This window comes from Lithobates pipiens, unplaced genomic scaffold (genome assembly GCF_037356315.1).
Source record: "Lithobates pipiens isolate NorthernLeopardFrog02 unplaced genomic scaffold, aLitPip1_a1.2 Scaffold_1, whole genome shotgun sequence".
Classification (NCBI taxonomy): domain Eukaryota; kingdom Metazoa; phylum Chordata; class Amphibia; order Anura; family Ranidae; genus Lithobates; species Lithobates pipiens.
Genome location: NW_027507685.1, coordinates 138581854 through 138604792, shown reverse-complemented (window position 1 = coordinate 138604792; position 22939 = coordinate 138581854). Strand labels below are relative to the sequence as shown.

The 22939-nt window shown below is 45.0% G+C and overlaps 1 protein-coding gene across 1 annotated transcript in view; it reads right to left on the bottom strand.

The window, feature by feature from the left end:
* The window catches only part of TSC1 (TSC complex subunit 1), a 127290-nt gene extending 115185 nt beyond the window's left edge, over window positions 1-12105 (bottom strand). Inside the window, exon 1 of the mRNA XM_077477611.1 lies at window positions 12007-12105. The gene's annotated coding sequence lies outside the window, so the exon portion shown is untranslated. The remainder of the gene's footprint in view (window positions 1-12006) is intronic.
* Window positions 12106-22939: the final 10834 nt, after the last annotated feature.

Genomic DNA, 22939 nt, shown 5'->3' with positions numbered 1-22939 from the left:
CTGTGTCGGAGAGTGGCAGCGATAAAAGATGAAAATTGATCAGGGCAGGAGGGGGGGGGGGGGGGGGGGGTTTAGGTGCCCTGTAAGCAAGTAGTTAAATCACTAAAACTGGCCATACTTTGCTGGCGGCACCACAAAGCTTGACAAAAACAAAACAAAAAAAAAAACACTTTGTTGAAGTAGTGGGCTGGGAAGTTCACAGCCAAACACAGTGGTCATCTATTCAGAAGCAGGCATTGGGGTTTATTTACTAAAGGCAAATCCACTTTGCACTACAAGTGCACTTGGATGTGCTGTTACTGTAGATCTGAGGGGAGGATCTGACATGAGGGAAAGCTCTGCTGATTTCTATGATCTAATCATGTACAAGCAAAAATGTATGTTTTTTATTTTCCTTGCATGACCCCCCTCACATCTACAGCGACTGCACTTCCAGTGTACATTGGATTTGCCTTTAGTAAACAAACCGCATTGTTAGGGTAAACAATAGCTGTCACTGAAGATTCCTCATCCACACTATTTAACATGGTTGAGGGAATCAAACGCTCATGGTTAGGCTGCATTCACAACTGAGCGTAGCGTTTGCAAGCTTTTTTGCTGCATTTTTTACCACGATTCGCGATGTTTTTTACCGCGATTTTGTGCAGGGCAAAAGGTCACCAATGTTAAAAGAAGAAAAAACGCCCAAATCTGCTCAATTCGAGCGACAAAAAAGGGTCTGGAACTTGTTTGCGCTTCAGGCGACATGTAGTGGAGATGTGAACCATCTCCATTGAGAATAATAGAATTTTTCCCCTCTAGCGTTTTGTAGCTTCAGGCTTCAAGCTACAAAATGCTCAGGTGTGAATGGGGTCTAAATGCATTAAGGTGAAAAACCTGTAGTGTTGCAGACCCTAAACCCCCCCCCCCCTTTTACTTACCTGAAAGCTGTCATCTTCTGTCCAGGAACAAGCACACCAGATCTAGCTGGTGTCTCGTGTCCTGATTGGATAGCAGGGCAGCCATTGGCTGTCAAAGTAATTACTGCACAAGACCACCACCGGCTATCTATATTTAGCTCTAGATTTCCAGGAATCACAGGTTTAAAATAGGAGCTAAAGACTTCTTTCTACTTTCCAGAGTAACCCACAAATAAACAAACAAGAGGCAAAAACCACAGACAATATGACTGACTTGATTTCATTGCTTTACTTCTATTGAGATATAGAGAATATAAATATTACACATACAATTCATACAGCCCTAAAAACCAAATTGCAGCATACACCAACACTCAAATAATCTTACATGTAAATCCCCCCCACTGTCCTCCAAAGGGTCAGGAAACCCAAACCTGACAGTTCACAGGTGGATGTGAGGGGAGGGGGGGGGGGGGGGGGTCAGAAAACCGCACTTCTGCACCTGGAAAAACCAAAATTACAACGCAACAAGAAAACTCAATGAGCTTTAAAGAGCCCATAATAACTTGACAAAAGATCTTCGATCTAGGTGATTTTGGTAAGAACCCCCTGGCATGAGCATTTTGTTGTCCTTTGATAACCAAGTGTCAGAACTGATGGCAGCATGACTTCTCTGCCACTCTCCACAAGGACAATCACCCCCAAGAAACAAACATTCAATATTGGGGAGTGCTGGCTTAAAAAAATAAAAAGTCCAAAAGGTGATCCATTCATGCGTTTCAAACTGCCATCTAGTGTCTATAGCGGACGTTACACAACACCACCTTACTAGGAAACAATACTTGTAACAGAATTAATAGAACCATGTCCCTCTTGAGTTGATCCAGGAGTATACTGCCAGTTGTGCAGCACCATTCTGCACAGCTCCCAACAAAGAATAGATCACTTATTCCCCCCCCCCCCCAACAAAAGTGACAGAGAAAAAAAAAAAAAAAAAAAAAACACACATGTCAATCACTCATCCAGTCCACACCCCACTCTAGGATTCTGCATGCAAGCATTGCCCCCATACATATCAATGGCAATGTAAAAGCAACTCAGAGAAGGTGCTCAGAACAAACTCAATCCAAGATGAATATACCTGAGAGCACGCTGCATCTGCCTGTCCACACAAGTCCTAATAAATAGGTGAACTTGGGAGGCGACAGAGTGAACAATCCTAAAATTATGTAGTAATGGCAAACTAGCGCCAGCCTTCCCCTTACTCTGGCACAGCTGTACAGCTCCTCTCATACTAAAATCATTTACTCTTATTTCACTGTACAATTCCATCAATCATGGGGGGCCCAGCATAACAGGGGGGCATTAACTAGTGTGGTCTGTCCAGCAACAGCAATCTCTCCAGGCTTACATTCTACTATCAAGGCATTTCAACATCTGGATAATTCCACCAGAGCCAGACCACTGCTTGCATCAATACCACTTTAACCACTTGACAACTGGGCACCTGACCAGACCAATTTTCAGCTTTCGGTGCGCTCTCACTTTGAATGACAATTACACAGTCATGTAACTGTACCCAAATTTAATTATTTTTTGTCCTTTTTCCCCCCCACAAATAGAGATTTCTTTTGTTAGTATTTGATCACCTCTGGGTTTTTTATTTTTTGCGCTATGAAAAAAGACCGAAAATTTGGAAAAAAATAAAAAACGCATTTTTCTTTGTTTCTGTGATAACATTATGCAAATTATTAATTTTTCTTCATACATTTTGGCCGCAATTTATACTGCTACATATCTTTGGTAAAAATAACCCAAATTAGTGGATATTATTTGGTCTTTGTGAAAGTTAGAGAGTCTACAAGCTGTGGTGCGAATCATACAAAATTGATCACATCTGATGTACTGGTGGCCAATCTCATTTCTTGCGATCCATAAAAGAATATATAGAAGAGCGCCAAATCAGTAAAAAGTGCATTTATTTTATACAATCAATAAAATTCTCACTAACATCCATAATTATTATTGTCCTCCGTTTGATAGTCAAATCATTGTGCCCTTTCGCTGGTGCTGTTACTGGATCAATCCTCCACAGCGCGCTAGGGGGAAGCTCCACTGTGTTCTGTGATGTACAGAGACACAGACTGGCTCGTAGACAGCGTGTGACGTCAGCCGGGGGATACCCGAGAGCACAACACGTTTCTGAGCATGCACAGGCCTTGTTCGGGCATGGCCGCTCCTTTCTCAAGTGTAGGTATAGGCAATGCTGCAGTGGACATTTCTTGCGACCGAACAAACCAGGAAAGTACAAATACCCCCCAAATGACCTACTTTTTTGAAAAGTAGACATTCCAAGGTATTAAGTAAGTAACATGGTGAGTTTTTTTAAGTTGTCATTTTTTCCCACAATTCTTTTTAAAATTAAGATTCCCTCCCCCCCCCCCCCACCCCACAAAATTGTCATTGTAATAGGTTATTTCTCTCACTTCGCATGTGTATACCAAAAATAAATTCTGCTACTCCTGAGTATTATGATACCACGTGTGGGAATTTTCCACAGCCTAGCCACATAGATAGGCCTAACATGCAGGGAGCACCATCAGGTGTTCTAGGAGCATAAATTACACATCTAACTTGTTGACAACCTATTATACTTTTGAAGGCCCTGGAGCACCGTGACACTGATACGTGGCACGGATGGCACCGTGACACTGACATGGCACTAACAGATGGCACATGGTACTGACATTGTGAGCACTTTATTTTTTATTACCCAACGGCTGCTGCAGCCATTCATCTCTCCCTCCTCACACGCTGTCTGTGAGAGGAGGGAAAGCCGGCGATGAGAGATGATCTCATATGTTTACATATGTGACATCTTTTTCATAAAATGTATTTATTTATTTTTAAACACAATGCTTTTTTTCCCGAGTGGGGGGGTGTTTTTTTTAAATTTCATCATTTTTACAATTTAACATTTATTCTCGCTTTTATTTTGTATTTATTATCCCTGTATGGGGGGGGGGGGGGGCGGCTTTGGTGAGATATCGGGGTCTCAACAGACCCCTTATACCTCCCCTTTGAGACAGAGAAAGGGACTAAGGACAGAGATTCCCCAATCTCTCTCTCTCCTCAGCTGCCCATTCATAAACAGAAGAATTGTAAACACAGTTTACGACTCTCAGTGATGAATAGACAGTCAGTGATCACTGACTCTGCACATTCAGAAAAGGAAGGAGCCAGTAAATTACATATTTACAGACTCCTTTCCCCACCAGAGGAAGACCTGGGGAGGACAAAGGGGACATTTTGGAGTGATCAGTGCGGGAAGTTACAGGCCCCGATCCCCCTATATAGCCACAGCCACGGGAGGGAGGTGGAACGTCTGTCAGGTATCGGATCAAGCATCAGAGCCTTTGCACAAGTACCAATACTTTTGCAAATACTTGGTATTGGCACCGATAATAGTATCAGTTCTACCCTACTGAGGGCTCTTGAAAGGAATAGAGGCGATGTGATGTTTTTCGGGAAGCCATGTACAGCACCATTCTGACTCCTCCCACCAGCCATGATCTGCTTGCATAGAGAAGCACAGAGATCCATGCTAGTAAATCTGACTCTCCCCAGCATTGTCACTGCTGTCAAAAGGTGCCCCTGTTTTCCTTCATCCAGTGTGAGCGGGGGCGCTCTAATACAGGAGGTGTGTTACTGTACACTGCTGCTGGTAAACGGACATTCAGAGGCAATTGGATGCTTTTTTCAGATGCCCCTGGACTCATCCAACGTCATCTTATTGGTACAGTACATGTAAACGGGGTCGTTTAATGTCGTTTTCTAGGCAGTTGAGTTTTTTGGAAGGCAAAAAAAAAAAATATGTATGTATATATATATATATATATATATATATATATATATATATATATATATATATATATATATATATATATATATATATATATATATATATATATATATATATGAGAGTTCACACACTGAGTTTAGAGGCATTTCAAGTGCTAAACGTGGTAACTCGCATTTAGCCGTGTTTCGTTTACAGGTGTTTTTCATTTTAGGCCATTTAAAAAATAAAAAACAAATGCTAAGCTCAAACATGGCAAAATGGACGTTTTAAACGTGGGTTACTATCAATCAAGTTAAATCATTCAGGAGAGGTTGTAAAAATGTCCCATGTACATTGAGCCTTAAAGTGGTTGTAAACCCTTACAACACACTTTGGCCTACAGGTAAGCCTAGATTAAGGCTTACCTGTAGGTCCAAGAAATATCTCCTAAACCTACACGCATGCGCCGTAGACAGCGATGCATAGTAGTCCATTATGCTTTACCTTTGCAGGGAATGAAAACAAAAACAAATGCAGCCATCACATCTAATGATTGGCAAGTTGCAATATATGACCTTTTTAGTTTAATACTGCTTTAAAGTGGAACTAAACCCCATCCTTTTCAGCCAAGCAAGCTGCCAACTTGGTCTCTGATCTGCAAATGCCATGGTACTGCACATATAATCAGTTATGACATCAGCCATTCAAAGGTTTGACAGTCTGGTTGAGAATACAAGCAAATGTGACAGTAAGCAATCCCAGCATGTGGGGAATGGTAACTTTATTTTTATTTTATTTTTTAAACCATTAAATCAATGGGTTAAATTTCTGCTTTAATGGGATGAAACCAGTAAAGTGGAACTAAACCCTCCTATCCTTTACAGCTTCTGTTTGATCTGCAACTGCCATGCTGCTGCACGTGCGATCAGTTATGATACCAGCTGTTTGATGGTTAGGTTGAGAAGGCAAGCAAATATGAGAGTTTTATGATTTACTTCTGTTCAGACAGTCTGGGATTCAGCAAAATGGCCACCCCAGCAAGGAGAAAGAAAAAAAAAAAAAAGGAGGGGAACAATGCTAGAGGAACTTTACAGCACACACACGTTTTTTGGAAGATTATTAATGTATGTTCCTTGCTAAAAATAAAAATAAAAAAAATAAATAAAAAATAAAAAAGTAGTAAAAACTGCTTTCAACAGTTCTTCAATATCACTGGACTGGAAATGGGTATCTAGCTCTATTAGCAGTTTCCTCCATCTCTGACATTGATCCAGAGGAGGGGGAGAACTCCGATTCAGAGACTGCACAGAAACTAACTGTCTCTGACACCAAAGGGGGTAGAGCTCTTGAAGCCGGAGGAACCTGGGATACTGTCACTCTACAGACGTGAAAGGGCTGAACCCAGCTAACCTGTCATTTAAGGCTTGAAAGTAGAAAACTATCTCCTTCATGGAAACCATCAATTCCTTTAGGTTAGAAGCAGCCTCAGCCCCTGAAGAAATACATGTCTCATAACAGTTTCCTATAGCTATCAGGAAGCTTGGATCTACAATTTCCACATGTTTGTCAACCTAGAAAAAAAGAAACCACAACAAGAAAGGCATACAAAATTACACTTTCTAAAACATTTGCCCCTGGATGTATTATCTCGCATTGCAGCAGAGAAGTACTAACCTTAGGGGTAACATAGGACCCGATTGCCGCTGCTGGATCAGACAGAGCAGGTGCACCGTCCACAGGAGTGTCCTTAATCTCCATGATGAGAAGGACCAGATAGGAGAGCTTCAATAAAGAACTGTCCCTTTGCTGTACAGCCAGCAAAACATCCCCAGCAGCATGTGTGCCTGAGCCGGTGTCTTGTCGAATACTGTCCCCCGTTAGATAGTGTCCGCCCTGTACTGCGCTTGCGAAATTCTCCAAAGATGAACGGCGCCTGCGCACCGAGTCCAGCTTCAAGCCCCACCATCCAAGTGGAAATGGAGTTAGAATAAAAGATTGCAGAACGAAGCGAGGATGTGCCCGAAGCGTGGCGAGCAAAGGGAGCCCACAAGGGCTGTTTAACATCTACCGTATGTCCACTTGCATGGTGGGTCTTGAACCTGGACTCAGGGCACAAGGTACTATTAAGAGCGCAGGCGCCGTTCATCTTCTGAGACTTTCGGCATCTCCTTGTCCTCCATACTGTGCAAGCGCTATGCCTGCACAGCACGGGGTGGACAGTTCTTGGCAGAACACTGGTCCTTTTCAAACATGAAGAGGCTCAGCATCCGGAAGCGTGTGACATCAGTTTCTGATTTTGATTCCAGTTCTGGTGGCGAGACAAGAAGTGCACTCGCCGCCATTTTGGTACGACCAAAAGGGTCAAAAGGACAAAAGAAGCGCTCTCTGGATGTACCAAGGTGGATCAGGACGCTGCAGAAGATTCCTAAATGCAAGTAACCACTAGAAAAACAGGGGGAACCCTTCCCAGACTGCTGAAAAAGCAGAAAATACTGCAGACATGGCCACAACCGGCCTGAGTAATCTGAAATAAGGGGGTCCGCTAACCACAGTCACCAGACCAAACGAAAGAAGCATGACGGCGTGTACTCCTGGAGGTCTGGAAACACAAAACAACTGAGGGTTAGGGGAAAGGGAGGGGCCTTTTAAATTGTATCTGATTTGTGTTTCCTGTAGAAGGCGGAGCCAATCATCTCTCGTAGCTGTCCTGGAAGATGAGGGGGGAAAAAAAACATGCATCAAGTTATGGGTAAAGCTCTGCTTTACTGCCACTGCAGAGAATGCATTAAAATTGAACTAAACCTTCCCATCTGTGTATGTGGATTTTGTATAATGATGATGTTCAATAAAGCACTCCTGATTGTTAAAAAAAAAAAAAAAAACCTTCCTATCAATTTCAGCAATGGAAGCTGCCATCTTGGCCTCTGATCTGCAACTGCCATGGTGCTGCACATGATCAGTTATGACAACAGCCATTAAAAAGGTTTCACAGATTGGTTGAGAGCACAAGCAAATGAGACAGTTCGGCTGGGGTCACATATATACAAATTGGATGCGGATTTTCTGTAACCAATTCGCATGACAGGCAAATGTGACCGGCTCTCAATGTCGGTTTACACAGGTGCAGGGTGGACGTGGAGCGCAGTGTAAAAGAGTCCTGTGCATGTTTGGGTCTGGCTCAAGTGCGAAGGCAAAAACTCTGACCTGAATCACACCTGAACCCACCACTGCACATACAGTGCCTTGCGAAAGTATTCGGCCCCCTTGAACTTTTCAACCTTTTGCCACATTTCAGGCTTCAAACATAAAGATATAACATTTACATTTTTTGTGAAGAATCACCAACAAGTGGGACACAATTGTGAAGTGGAACGAAATCTATTGGATAATTTAAAAACTTTTTTAGCAAATAAAAAACTGAAAAGTGGTGCGTGCAAAATGATTTGGCCCCTTTACTTTCAGTGCAGCAAACTCACTCCAGAAGTTCAGCGAGGATCTCTGAATGATCCAATGTTGTCGTAAATGACTGATGGTGATAAATAGAATCCACCTGTGTGTAATCAAGTCTCTGTATAAATGCACCTGCTCTGTGATAGTCTCAGGGTTCTGTTGAAAGCGCAGAGAGCATCATGAAGACCAAGGAACACACCAGGCAGGTCCGTAATACTGTTGTGGAGAAGTTTAAAGCCGGATTTGGATACAAAAAGATTTCCCAAGCTTTAAACATCCCAAGGAGCACTGTGCAAGCGATCATTTTGAAATGGAAGGAGTATCAGACCACTGCAAATCTACCAAGACCTGGCCGTCCCTCTAAACTTTCAGCTCAGACAAGGAGAAGACTGATCAGAGATGCAGCCAAGAGGCCCATGATCACTCTGGATGAACTGCAGAGAACTACAGCTGAGGTGGGAGAGTCTGTCCATAGGACAACAATCAGTCGTACACTGCACAAATCTGGCCTTTATGGAAGAGTGGCAAGAAGAAAGCCATTTCTCAAAGATATCCATAAAAAGTCTTGTCTAAAGTTTGCCACAAGCCACCTGGGAGACACACCAAACATGTGGAAGAAGGTGCTCTGGTCAGATGAAACCAAAATCTAACTTTTTGCCCACAATGCAAAACGATATGTTTGGCGTAAAAGCAACACAGCTCATCACCCTCAACACACCATCCCCACTGTCAAACATGGTGGTGGCAGCATCATGGTTTGGGCCTGCTTTTCTTCAGCAGGGACAGGGAAGATGGTTAAAATTGAGGGGAAGATGGATGGAGCCAAATACAGGACCATTCTGGATGAAAACCTGTTGGAGTCTGCAAAAGAACTGAAACTGGGACGGAGATTTATCTTCCAACAAGACAATGATCCCAAACATACAGCAAAATCTACAAAGGAATGGTTCACAAATAAATGTATCCAGGTGTTAGAATGGCCAAGTCAAAGTCCAGACCTGAATCCAATCGAGAATCTGTGGAAAGAGCTGAAAACTGCTGTTCACAAACGCTCTCCATCCAACCTCACTGAGCTCGAGCTGTTTTGCAAGGAAGAATGGGCAAGAATTTCAGTCTCTCGATGTGCAAAACTGATAGAGACATACCCCAAGCGACTTGCAGCTGTAATCGCAGCAAAAGGTGGCTCTACAAAGTATTAACGCAAGGGGGCTGAATAATTTTGCACGCCCCACTTTTCATTTTTTTTATTAGTTATAGTAGGCATCACTTTAGCCAGTCACGCAGACATAGTGTTTACATTTTGTTTTTTACAACAATGTTAAAAACAGAGGTTATCATATTTGCCTACACTGAGGCTCGGTTCACACAGGGGCGACTTGTCCAGGCGACTTAGCCGCCTGACAAGTGGCGCTCCGTTCTGTACTATGGAACCGTTCTAATAGGAGCGACTCAAGTCGCTCTGACTTAGAAAAAAGGTTCCTGTACTACTTTTGGGGCGACTTCAGGTGACTTGCATTGACTTCTATACAGAAGTCGTTTGCAGGTCGCATCTGTGAGTTGCGCTGCAAGTTGTGCCGCCCCTGTGTGAACCGAGCCTTAGCTCACTGACTGATCCCAGTTAACCACATCTATATTTACCATCACTGACCAGGCTGTCTGGTGACGTCATGGACATTGACATCACTGGACTCTTCCCCCCTTCCCTTCATTAGCAGATTGAGTCACTTGGTGAAGGGAGGGGGGAGGAGTCCGGGGACCTCGATGTCTGTGATGTCACCGGATCTCCGATAGAACTCCCTGAAGACCCAGAAGCCGTCGGAAAGGCGAGTACCGATCAAAAGAATTTTAATCAAAAAAATGTAACGATTAATTGAAGAATTAATCTTTAATTTTCCCAGCCCTAAATTAATTATATATATATATATATATATATATATATATATATATATATATATATATATATATATATATATATATATATTTATATTATCTGCTTACCCCTAGGAATACATTGGTGTCCGTTTTTCCTCTGTAAACAAACATATGGAAAGCCCATGGGAAAGGGGCCTGTTTTTGATGGGTTTAGTCCCACTTTAAAGTGGATGTCATAATGTAGAGTATACGATTTCCTATCATTTGAGCCCAGTCTTGCCACAAAGAGTTAATCCAGCTCTGAGCAATCCTCTTATTGTTCAGTGAGAAATCTTGACAAACAGAGAAAAACTTTGTCAAATCCTCCCCCTTGCTGTGAGTGACAAGTGATTTCCATATCTCGTGCACTTGCCTATGAGACATGCATTATTTTTTAATTCCCTCCCACTCCTTTATTTTGCTGCTCTGCAAGGATTGGATGTTCCACACCTCAGCATGATTTAGCATGCTTAAGTCATGTGGTTGCTTTCCTGTCTTTTCACTGGATGTTAGAGATCATAGAAGTTCAGTGCAAGAAATACACAGGAGAACATGCATGTTGATAAGGGGCGTGTAGAGGTGGGCGGGGAGTCTACTGACATCACAACTCCACCCACTGAGCTCCAGACAACAGACACACCCACAGAATCTGCAGTTTTTTGGGTCTCCTAGCAGACAGAGGGGAGAAATTTGACAGGTAAAGATAAATGCAGGAGGCATGTATATCCTTATAAATTACCCTATGGCAGTAGATTAGAAAGGATGAGAATGGGTGTGGATGTTTACATCCACTTTAAGGAAAAAAAAATAAAGTAAAAATGCGACTTTAGAGTCACTTTGGTGTATGCAAAGCAAAAACCTTTCTTCTATTTTAGTTTTGGGTGGCGTGAACGGTTAGCAACCCCCGCAAAATTTTTGTTGCTGCTTTTGCCCTCCCAAAGGAGATCCCCCTCCTCCATGTGTCCCAGAAAGAGACTAAAGCTTTGGGTGATCCCAACAGAAATAAAAGGGCAAGTCTCCCAAAAGACGGAATGCCTTGTCCACGTGGGTGTATTATAGTGTATGCAGATGCAGGGGCCATGTATGCCGGGGGGGTGCATAGGTAGGTAGACAGTGCCATTCATAACAACGAGGGCACAGACGATGGTCCTAACCCACTAGCTGTGGGTGTGCATGGCTCTGAACATAGACTGTCTGGGTTCAGGGCAGTCGCACCCTCCCCTGGGCAGACACAGCCCCTGCACTGCCACACACCCATGTGAACAAATCCTAAGTGTTGTGCCAATTCCTGTGTGAGGGTTTCCCACACTCCTGGGAGATTTCCTCTCACTTCCTGTTGTGTCTATTTTATGGGAAGTAAAGCAAAAGCTCCACAACTGGAAAATAACCTCCAGGAGGCGCTCTCCTTCCATGAAATACCAGGGGACCGCCGTTCCATCTACCAATAGACTCCCAGCTGGAAGAGCCCCGTCACTGAGGAATCAACAACAACCACTGAACTTCTCCTGCACTGTCCCTTCGGGTAGGAGGCAATGGCTGACAGTGCACAGCATTCCATGTAGTGGACACTTCCTCTGCCATGGTGACCCTGCAGGGGAAGGCAACCAGCTGTTGTGGCACTACATTTCTCATGAGGCATTGCGAGGCTGCCAGTTACAATTACTCCCTGGAGCATGATGGGACTTGTAGTTCTGTAACAGCTGGGTTGCCTGCCCCTGCTGTACAGCCAGGCTGAGCCTTCCACCCCCTTAGTTGTCACCAGCAACCCCCCTCCTCCACTTCTCTAATAAAACATGGCCACCTCCTGCCTTCCCCGGCTGACCTCTCTCCTTCAGCAGCCCCCAGAACCCGCCACTCGGCCTGGACTCCTGTGTCTGTCCGCTCCGCAGCCCACAGCCTATTTACCTCACAACTCCTCAGGGCGCCGCCATCTTGCATCGCAGCGCTCCCCTCTTCCGTCCCTCTCCTTCCGCCGGAGACACAAAGTAGTCCCCTCTACCTCCCCCCCACACTACTCTGTCACCCCCCTCCTCAGCCGTACCCCATGAGGTCCAAAGGATCAGTCCCAGACCCCGACCCCGCCCCATGTGGTGGCGGCAGCAGCAGGACCCCCGCTGAGAGAATAAGCCAATCAGCGCGGCGGAAGGATATCAGAGCGGAGGACGTATGACTCGTGACTGAGGGGAGCCGGATCTTTTCGGCTGCGGTGACGTCATTGGATTCTATTAAAGTCTTGGAGAGGGGCGGAGAGGTGGCGACACGTGAGGTGAAAGTGTCAGAGCCCAGGAGGGGGAGGAGTCAGTGTCATCAGCCCCCAGGAGGGGGAGGAGTCAGTGTCGTCAGTTCCCACGAGGGGGAGGAGTCAGTGTCATCAGCTGCAACAATGTAACATGTGCAGGTAGACACTCCATCCAGAGAATATGAAGTTTAGAAAAACATTCCTCCAGGAAACAGAGTAACAATACAGTGAAACAACAACAAAGTACAGGGATAAAAACAAAGTACAGGTATACGCCCCCTGGAAACAAAGTAACAAATATGGGGAGACATTCTTTCAGGGAACAAAGTAACAAGGAAACACCTCCCCTTCAGAAAAAAAAGTGTGTATGTGTGTGTGTATATATATATATATATATATATATATATATATATATATATATATATATATATATATATATATATATATATATATATATATATATATATATATAACACTCTCCAGGAAACAAAGTATCTAATACCAGGGAGACACTCCTCAGGAAAGAAAGTAACACTCCCCCAGTAAACAAAGTACCAAATACAGGGAGGCACCTCCCCAGGAAAAGAAGTAACAAGTACATGGAAACACTCCACCAGTAAACAAAGTAACAATGCAGGAAAACACTCCCACAGGAAGAAAAAGTGCCAAATACAGAGAAAGAGACTCTCCCAGGAAGCAAAGTAACAAGTACAAGAACCTCTCCTGGGAAAAAAAAGTGTCAGATTCAGAAAAACATCCCCCCAGGAAACAAAGTAACAAATACAGGGAGTGAGGGAGACATTCCCAGGCCAATGTCTTTTGTTGCTGAGGTCACCAAGCCACATTTCTGCCCCACTTGAGGACATAAGAACACCAGCTCAGCCTCATTTTAAGGGGGTTCCCATCCCCTCCCACACACAGCACTGCAGGATATGAGCAGTCATCACAGGGCTTTATCTATCAGCACATAATCAGCTGAGTATTTTCTCACCATGGTTTTATAATAGATTCCCCATGTGCATATACGCTGGACTGGGCACATATAGGCTTCCTGAGGACACTCAGCTATTGGGTGAAACACGTTGACTGGGCACATATAGGCTTTCTGAGGATGCTCAGCTATTGGGTGAAATGTGTTGACTGGGCACATATAGGCTTCCTGAGGACACCCAGCTATTGGGTGAAACATGTTGACTGGCCACACACATATAGGCTTCCTGAGGACGCCCAGATATTGGGTGAAACATGTTGACTGGGCACACACATATAGGCTTCCTGAGGACGCCCAGATATTGGGTGAAACATGATGACTGGGCACATATAGGCTTCCTGAGGATGCCCAGCTATTGGGTGAAACGTGCTGACTTGGTACATATAGGCTTCCTGAGGACACCCAGCTATTGAGTGAAATGTGTTGACTGGGCACATATAGGCTTCCTGAGGACACCCAGTTATTGGGTGAAACATGTTGACTTGGTACATATAGGCTTCCTGAGGACACCCAGCTATTGAGTGAAACATGTTGACTTGGTACATATAGACTTCCTTAGGACACCCAGCTTTTGGGTGAAAGATGTTGAGGTGGAGTTTGGGCACATGTCACTTCTGGTGTCAATCTTTCTCCCTGTAACAGCTGGCTCCTGAACTCACTATATACATGCTGTACGTATCTGGTGCTGATAATAATACACATTTAAATGTGAGTTTTTCAGTAAGACGTGGTGCGCAATGAAGGTTGTTGCCTCTGGTGCTTGATGGTTTTGAGCACTGATGCAGATATCTGGGGAAGGTGGTGCTGACATCCAGGAGCCAGGAGGATTGGCCTCTTCATTAAGTGCCTACTGATCCATAGTTCCTGTGAGGGCAGCAGGCACTTTCACATGCATGGACTTTTTGATGATTGCACAGACAGGACTTTGTTGATTGCAAGGTGTACATTGCGCTAAACAGATGATCCACTTTGATTGATAAATATTATGTATTATTGATTCCTGCTACACGTTCCATTTAGATCTGATCATAACTCTTCATTAGCAAGTCAAAGGGCCACAAGGATCATTTCCCCATTTATGGCTCATTTAGACTCGAATGGAGGCGAAACACACACTCCGCATATTGAATTCTTTCATATCTATTTTGCACTTAATACATTTCAGAAAAAAAACCTTCCATCATAGACTGTTAGCTGTTAACCCAAGAAGAATGTGGAAAATAAACTCCAGGGGATTGTGTGTCACCATTCAATAGTTTTACTGTTCTGCTTGTAAACAGCCATCTAATGATTCTTTATTCACGCGCCCTCTAGAGGACATTTAGCAAACTGCACGTTGTTTTTCTGCAAGAACAATAGTGCGAGCAGTCAGTTGAGCAGAACTGCAGTCTCCTAGCTGTAATCTATGGCATTTCATCTCTGAATCTTTTGTTTTGCAAATCATTGCAGCCTCTGTGCAATAAAAAGCATCCAGCATGTAAACTATGATCAGGATGGAGTAGCTGATACATAAGCATTAGAAATTTCTGATTTAAATAAGCAGCGAAATGAATTTTAGGGACTGATCAGTGCCTCCAAACAAAGCATGGTGAACCTTTTGTCTCAGTCTCGGTGTCACGTCACATTCGGCTACCCATCATATTTGGCTGCCCGCTGGAGTGCACATGCGCGATGCCGCCATTTGCGTTCCAACACATTGCCCTTTCGCTCGCCATGCTTTTAGCACGGCCTCGCTTCGCTTGCCATGCTTCGGGCACGGCCTCGCTTCACTCGGTATAAATATAATCTAACTCTATGTCCACTTGGAAGGTGGGGCTTGAACCTGGACTGAGGGATGGAATGCATATGGCGGCTTCACAAATGCGCAGTCCAGCGGGTAGCCAAATATGATGGGTCGCCATATGTGATGAAACACCGGCAGTAGAGGCAGCAAAACAAGCAGTGTAGCATAGATAGGGACCTGGTGAAATTATGTCACTACTAACTACTGTTGTAATGTTATTGTAGTAAGAACTGTTTTCATGGGGCACATACTGCTGGTAAAGGATTTAGCTTTCCCAGGAGCTTTTTCATGATGAACAATTTCACTCATATGGGTGTATTTATATATATATATATATATATATATATATATATATATATATATATATATTAAAAAAAAACGGTATAGCTGTTCATCCATTGAAACTGCATAAACATTTATTCTTTGCTAGAGAGACTAAATCAAATGTTCAATGTCAAAGGCTATATTCTCTGCAGATCGAATGTTATTTATTGAAAAAAAAAACGTGACTGGGGAAGATGCTGCATTGCGGCCACTAGATGGAGGTGAGGAGTATAGTTAGTTCCTATATAATCATCGCCATCTAGTGACCATAATGGGGTATTTTCCCCGGCAAACTTTTTTCTTTTTCAATTGTATTTGACACTTTTCAATACAAAGAGCAATGGGGGTAACAATGATCCTCAAACAGTTTTTTTTCCAATGAATAACATTTGATCTGCACAGAATATAGACTAAAGACTTTTGATTGTGCCAATTAGCACAGAATAAAGTTACATTAGTTTTGGTGGACGAACACCAATGCAAATGTTACAACCCATAGAGTCACCGATCAAAAAGTGTATACAAACACAAAATAAAAATGTGATATAGTGCAGCTTACCAGTCCTTAGTATTGGTGACTGCATCAGTTGTATTTCTTTCTTTATTTTAGCCTGGTAACCCTGCTGGAAACACACTTCTTGTCCTAGGATAGCAATGCTCACTCATTGTACTGTATCTATGGGGGAGCAGTGTTATCACCCTAGAAGAGGACTACAGAAAACCCCCCTTCATCTATAGAATTGAGAAGGGAGGTGTTCTGTAGCCCCTGAGATAGCTGGGAATAACTTTAACTACAACCCCAAGTCCATAAAAGTTGGGACACTGTGGAGTTGATTTCCTAGAATTAGTGAGTGCACAATCTTGAGCCGCTCTGCATAGAAACCAATCCGCTTCCAGGATTTATTGTCAAAGCTTAAATGAACAAGCTGAAGTTAGAAGCTGATTGGCCACCATGCACAGCTGCACCATATTTTTGCAATCTCCTAGTTTAGTAAATCAACCCCTGCATAAAATCTACATGCAACAGAATGCAATGATCTCAGAAACCCATATTTTATTTACCATAGAAAACAGAAAACTTTACAAATGTTTAAATTGAGAAAATGTACCATTTTAGAAAAAGATAAGGTCATTTTGAAATTGATGACAGCAACACTTCTCAAAAAAAATGTTTATTTCCTATGATCACCAGCTCCATCTAATGGCTATAATACAGCAGCTTCCTGATTGAGGTATTTCAGGAAAATACCACATTAAGGCCACATGATGGAACTGATGTTCATAGGAAGTACACAAATTATACACAATGCAATGATTATCTGTGATGGCTATGCAAATATTTAAAGTGGTTGTAAACGTCAGACATGAAATATGAACAAAGCATATCCCTCAATAGTGTGTACTTGTCTCAATTAAGAGCACTAATTGTCATTTTTGTCTGCTGCTTAGTTCCCCTGTAGGGATGAGCCGAACACCCCCTGGTTCGGTTCGCACCAGAACTTTCGAATGGACCGAAAATTCGTACGAACTTTAGAACCCCATTGAAGTCTCTGGGACTCAAACGTTCGAAATAAAAAGTGCTAATTTTAATGGCTAATATGGAAGATACTGTCCTAAAAAGGGTTTGGGGAGCTGGCTCCTGCCCCAGGGGACATGGGTCAATGCCTAAAATGTTTTTAAAAATGGCCATTTTGGCGGGAGCACTGATTTTAATGACGATTAAAGTGAAAAAAAAAGTGAAATATTCCTTTAAATATCGTGCCTGGGGGTGTCTATAGTATGCCTGTGAAGTGCCACGTGTTTCCCGTGTTTAGAACGGTCCCTGCACAAAATGACATTTAACGGAAAAAAAGTCATTTAAAACTGCTTGCGTTTTTAATGTAATATCTGGTTACGGCAATGTGGATGAAAATCATTGAGGAAAAATGCCATGGGTAGCCCCCTGCCCATTACCAGCCCCTTTGGGTCTTGTACGGATATTAAGGGGAACCCCGTACCTATATTAAAAAAAGGAAAGATGTGGGGCCCCAGGCCCTATATACTCAGAACAGGAGTATACAGGCGGTGCAAACAAGACAGGGACTGTGTAGATTTGTTGTGTTAAGTAGAATCTGTTTGTAATTTTGAACTGGTACATTATTAAAGTGTAGCTCCAGTCAAAAAATCTTTTTGGAAAACATAGGGAAGGGTTATCACCCCTGTATAATTTGTTTTGCCATCCGTCTTTTTTCATCTCACTTCCTGTTGTCTCCTTCCATTTACAAGTAGGAGACGTTTGTAAGTTGGATGTTTGAAAGTAGGGGCCTGCCCTATATGCTCTGCAGAAATGGCGGAACAAGGTGTTGATATTGCCACAACATTGTAAGCCCTCAAAGTGACTCTTGGTGGGCGCTGGAGCGCCCTGCTGTGAACGATTATATCAAGAATTGTAATTACATGCCATTGTTGAACAGTGGTAGAAAAATTGACCTTTGGTGGTTGTGGCGCTGGTGCTGGTGCCACAACACTATAAGTCCTCACAGTTACTCTGGGTGGGCACAGGAACGGGCCCTGCTGTGAAATATTATATCAAGAATTGTAATTACATGCCCCTGTTAAATAGGGGCTGAAAAATTGGGCCTTAGGCACTGGTGCTGGTGCCACGACACTGCAACCTCTCCCATATACTCTAGTTGTGGTGCAGGAACGAGCCCTGCTGCAAAGCATTGCATCAAAAATTGTAATTAAACACCCCTGTTAAACAGGGGCTGAAAAATTGGGCCTTAGGCACTGGTGCTGATGCCTCGACACTGCAACCTCTCCCATATACTCTAGCTGGAGTGCAGGAATGAGCCCTACTGCAAAGCATTGCATCAAAAATTTTAATTAAACGTCCCTGTTAAACAGGGGCTGAAAAATTGGACTGGTGGCATCACCCAGAACCAAAAATGTTTTTCCAACATATCAGCGGAGGAGGAAGAGGATAGACAATCAACATTAAAAAAAATTATTCGGTTACATCAGCTTCAGGTGCTTGGTAGCTGTGGGTGATCCAAGACTGATTCATCTTGATGAAGGTCAGTCGATCAACTGAGTCGGTGGACAGGCGCACCCTGTGATCGGTTACAAAGCCACCAGCAGCACTGAAGGTGCGTTTCGAAAGAACGCTGGATGCAGGACAGGCCAGTAGCTCAATTGCATACTGTGCAAGCTCTGGCCAGTGATCCATCCTCAAGACCCAGTAAGCCAGAGGATTTTCGGTGGGAAAGGTATCCAAGTCTGACCTTGCCCCTAGGTATTCCTGCACCATGTAAATCAGACGCTGGCTGGCGATGGTTGCTGGAACCGATCATACCTTGGGGCTGCGGACTAAAAAATTGTCTGTACGCATCGGTCAGATGGCCACCTTCTCCACCGCTCCTTCTGACCGATGCCTCAGCAACACGTTGTCCAGGACCAGGAGTTTGTAACCTCCCAGTCTCTGGAAACGCGTTGCACAGACCTTTCTGCAAGGCCTCCCGGAGATGTCTCATCCTCTGCTCCCTCTGCGACAGCAAGATAAGGTCGGCAACCTTACCCTTGTACCGTGGATCAAGGAGAGTGGCCAGCCAGTAATGGTTCCCCTCCTTGATCCGAAGAATACGAGGATCCTTCCGCAGGATCAGGGAGGCCATGCAGCGTAGGTTAGCTGAGGCATTCGGTCCGGAGTCCTCTGGGTCACTAAGGACAACATGATCCGCAGCTACCTCCTCCCAGCCACGTACAAGTCCACGGGTTTCTTGGGACTGTAAATCATCCCTACAAGACTGCTACTGCAGCTGATGCTGAGTGCCAGCCTCCACCTCCATGCTGACACAATCATCCTCCTCCTCCTCCTCCTTGTCCTCTTCCTGTGTGATGGGTGGGACAGCAGGAACACTGTCTGGATAAAGGGGGCCTTGAGAGGCAAGGAAGTCCTCCTCTTTCTGCCTCTGTTCTGCCTTAAGTGCCCTGTCCATTATTCCATGCAGCGTATGCTCCAACAGGTGGACAAGAGGTACAGTGTCACTGATGCATGCACTGTCACTGCTCATCATCCTTGTGGCCTCCTCAAATGGTGACAGGACAGTGCATGCATCCCTGATCATCCCTGAGAAAAAACCGAGCTCCCCTGACCCTGTCCTGGTGCTGTAGTCGCACAGGTACTCATTGATGGCCCTCTGCTGCATGTGCAGCCGCTGCAGCATGGCCAACGTTTAGTCCACCTGGTGGGCATGTCACATATAAGGCGGTTCTTGGGCAGGTTCAACTCCTTTTGGAGCTCAGCCAGCCGAGCACAGGCATTAAATGAAATGCACACAGACTTTCCTGGCCTGCTTCAGGACATCCTGTAAGCCCAGGTTAAAGACGTGAGCCACACAGGGCACATGGGTCAGTTGTCCCTGTCAGAGGGCGGAGAGGAGGTTGGTGCCATTGTCACAAACCACCATTCCAGGCTTAAGCTGGCGTGGCGTCAACCACCTCTTGGCCTGCCCCTGCAGAGCTGACAAAATATCTGTCCCAGTGTGGCTCCTGTCCCCCAAACAAACCAGCGCAAGCACGGCATGGCATCATTTTGCCTGCGTACTTGCGTAGCCCCTGGAACGCCTACGGAGCACCGCTAGTTCTGAGGACAGAGCACTGGAAGAGGCCATGGAGGAAGAACAGGAGGGGGTGGAGGAGAGAGGTGTGTCACAACCAGTAGTAGCATTTTAAAGGCGTGGTGGCGGAACAACCTCCAACACTACTGCACCTTGTCCTGCATCCTTCCCAGTTGCCAGAAGAGTGACCCAATGGGCCCTGTCCATGCCTGCTGGACCATGAGTCAGCGGTAATATGCACCTTACTGCTGTCCAACGAGGCAAGGACATTGCCTTCCACATGCCGGTAGAGAGCCGGAATCGCCTTCCATGAGAAAAAGTGGCATTTGGGGACCTGCCACTGAGGAACCGCACATTGTACAAACTCACGGAAGGGGGCTGAGTCTACCAACTGAAAAGGCAGCAGTTGAATTGCTAGCAATTTAGCCAAGCTAGCATGTGGATGGCTGGGAGTGAACTTCTTTCGATGGTCCAGCAGCTGGGGCAGGGAAATTTGCCTGTAATAATCGGACGTGGGTGTACTGCTAGCAGAGTGCCCGGAAGCACTTGGCTGTGACACACCTAATTCTACACCTTCATTCCTCTCAGAGCAGGTTTCAGAGAAGACTGAAGGCCTAGTGGGGTTGGAGATCCCAGTTGATGAGGAGCAAGGAGAGGTCCGCTTTGTTCTTTGGTGTGGGTCTTTGAGGTACGCTTGCCAACGAGCTGCATGGCAGGTCAACATATGTCTGGTCAAGCATGTGGTGCCCAAGCGGCTGATGTTTTGGCCACGCGAGATACGCTTGAGACATATGTTGCAAATAGCAGCGGTGTGATCTCATGCACTCGTCTCAAAGAAGGCCCACACCAAAGAAATTTTAGAATAACGCGCAGAGGCAGCAACCCTGCATAGGTGGAGCTCTGCGGTGTGATTCAGTCGGTGTGCTGCCCCTAAGCTGGCCCCCAGAGGGCATCCTGCCTCGTTGGACATGTGCCTCCTCCTCCTCTCTCCTACCAGGCACCCACGTGGAGTCAGTGCCCTCATCATCCCCTCCCTCTTCATCGCTGGAGCAAACCTGGCAGTATGCTGCAGCTTGTGGAACATGACTGCCAGATTGCTGTCCTTCTTGAGCATCCCCTCTCTCTGCGCTCACGCTACTGCCTTCCTCTAGCTGAGTATCATCATCAGAGCCTACAAAACACTGGGCATCCTCCTGGAGCATGTACCCAACACTGTGCTCAAAGAGTTCAGGAGACTCCTCAGGAGGACGTGGTGGGTCTAGGGAAGGAGTCACTGATGATGATATTGAGAGGAGGGAAGACGATGCATTGGCAGCTGCTTTGCTAGTACCCTGAGCCTGGGTGAGAGAGGATGAGGAGGATGAAGAGGGCTTGGTCATCCACTCTACCAAGTCTTTGGCATGATGCGGCTCAACACGTCCAGTTGCCGAAAAGAAGGACAAGCATGTCCTATGGCCACGTGCTGATGATGACGATGCACCACGTCCACAACCAGCACTGTTATCTCTAGACACAGAGCCTGCTTGCCCTCTTTTATCGGCTCGCGCCTGTCTGCCTCTCCTTGTTGGCCTTCCAGACATGGTAATGGGCTGAAGGGAGATGGGAAAACCAGCAATTGGGTAGTGTATATTGTGCTGGAGGCACACAACACCCACTAACTCCTGCAGATGGCAGATGGCTCAATTAGAGAAGAGCTATATAGGTGGATATAATGGTGTATACTGCGGTCAGGGCAAGCAGACAACAGGCACAATCTCCTACAACTGACTGCAAGCTCTATTACAAAAGAGCAATATAGCTAGCTATATAGGTGGATATAACGGTGTATACTGCGGTCAGGGCATGCAGACAACAGGCACAATCTCCTACAACTGATTGCAAGCACTATTACAAAAGAGCATCATAGCTAGCTATGTAGGTGGATATAACTGTGTATACTGCGGTGCGGTCAGGGCATGCAGACAGCACGCACAATCTCCTACAACTGACTGCAAGCTCTATTACAAAAGAGCAATATAGCTAGCTATATAGGTGGCTATAACGGTGTATACTGCGGTCAGGGCACGCAGACAACAGGCACAAACTCCTGCAGATTGCTAACAGCTCAATTACCTAAGAGCAAGAACGCAAAATCGGCCGATAATGAACAGTGTATACTGTGTTGAAGGTACACAGAGAACACCCACTAACTCCTACAGACGCCAACACACTACACAAGGCCGCCGCGCTGGTGGCCTTATATAGTGTGGGGCGTGTACTACACAGCCTGAGCTATGATTGGCCACAGGCATCCTGCTTGTGGCCAATCATGGCTCTCCTCGCTGCCGGCGCTGTGATTGGCCAAGCATGCGGGGTCACAGTGCATGCTTGGCCAATCATGAGCCAGCAATGCACTGCGATGGCGCAGTGCATTGTGGGCCGTGAGCACCACACGAATTTGGCGCGAACGGCCCATAACGTTCGGTATTCGCCGCGAACAGCCGATGTTTGAGTCGAACGTATGTTCGACTCGAACACGAAGCTCATCCCTATTCCCCTGCTATCGGTATGAATCACTTCTGACAAGTTTTCCTGACACCAAGAGAAAAAAGGTGACAGGAAGGGAGCTTCAGCTGATGGACAGTCTCAGTTCTGTTCCTGTGTGCTGTGTGGAGTGGGTGTGTCCTTTCCCTCTAATCAGCTCTCAGATCTCTCCTCACTGACCTCTGCAGATTGTAAAAATATGGAAATAGATACATTCCTTCATGTACCCTACAAAAATGGAAATCATGAGGAAATGGGGATATTTAAAGTGCCCAAAACAGCAAAAAAAAAGCAGCAATAAATTACATAAAAACACATATTTATTACTCTCCGAAAATAATGAAAGTGTTCTGAAAACAAATCATTCTAAGCCCTTGTAC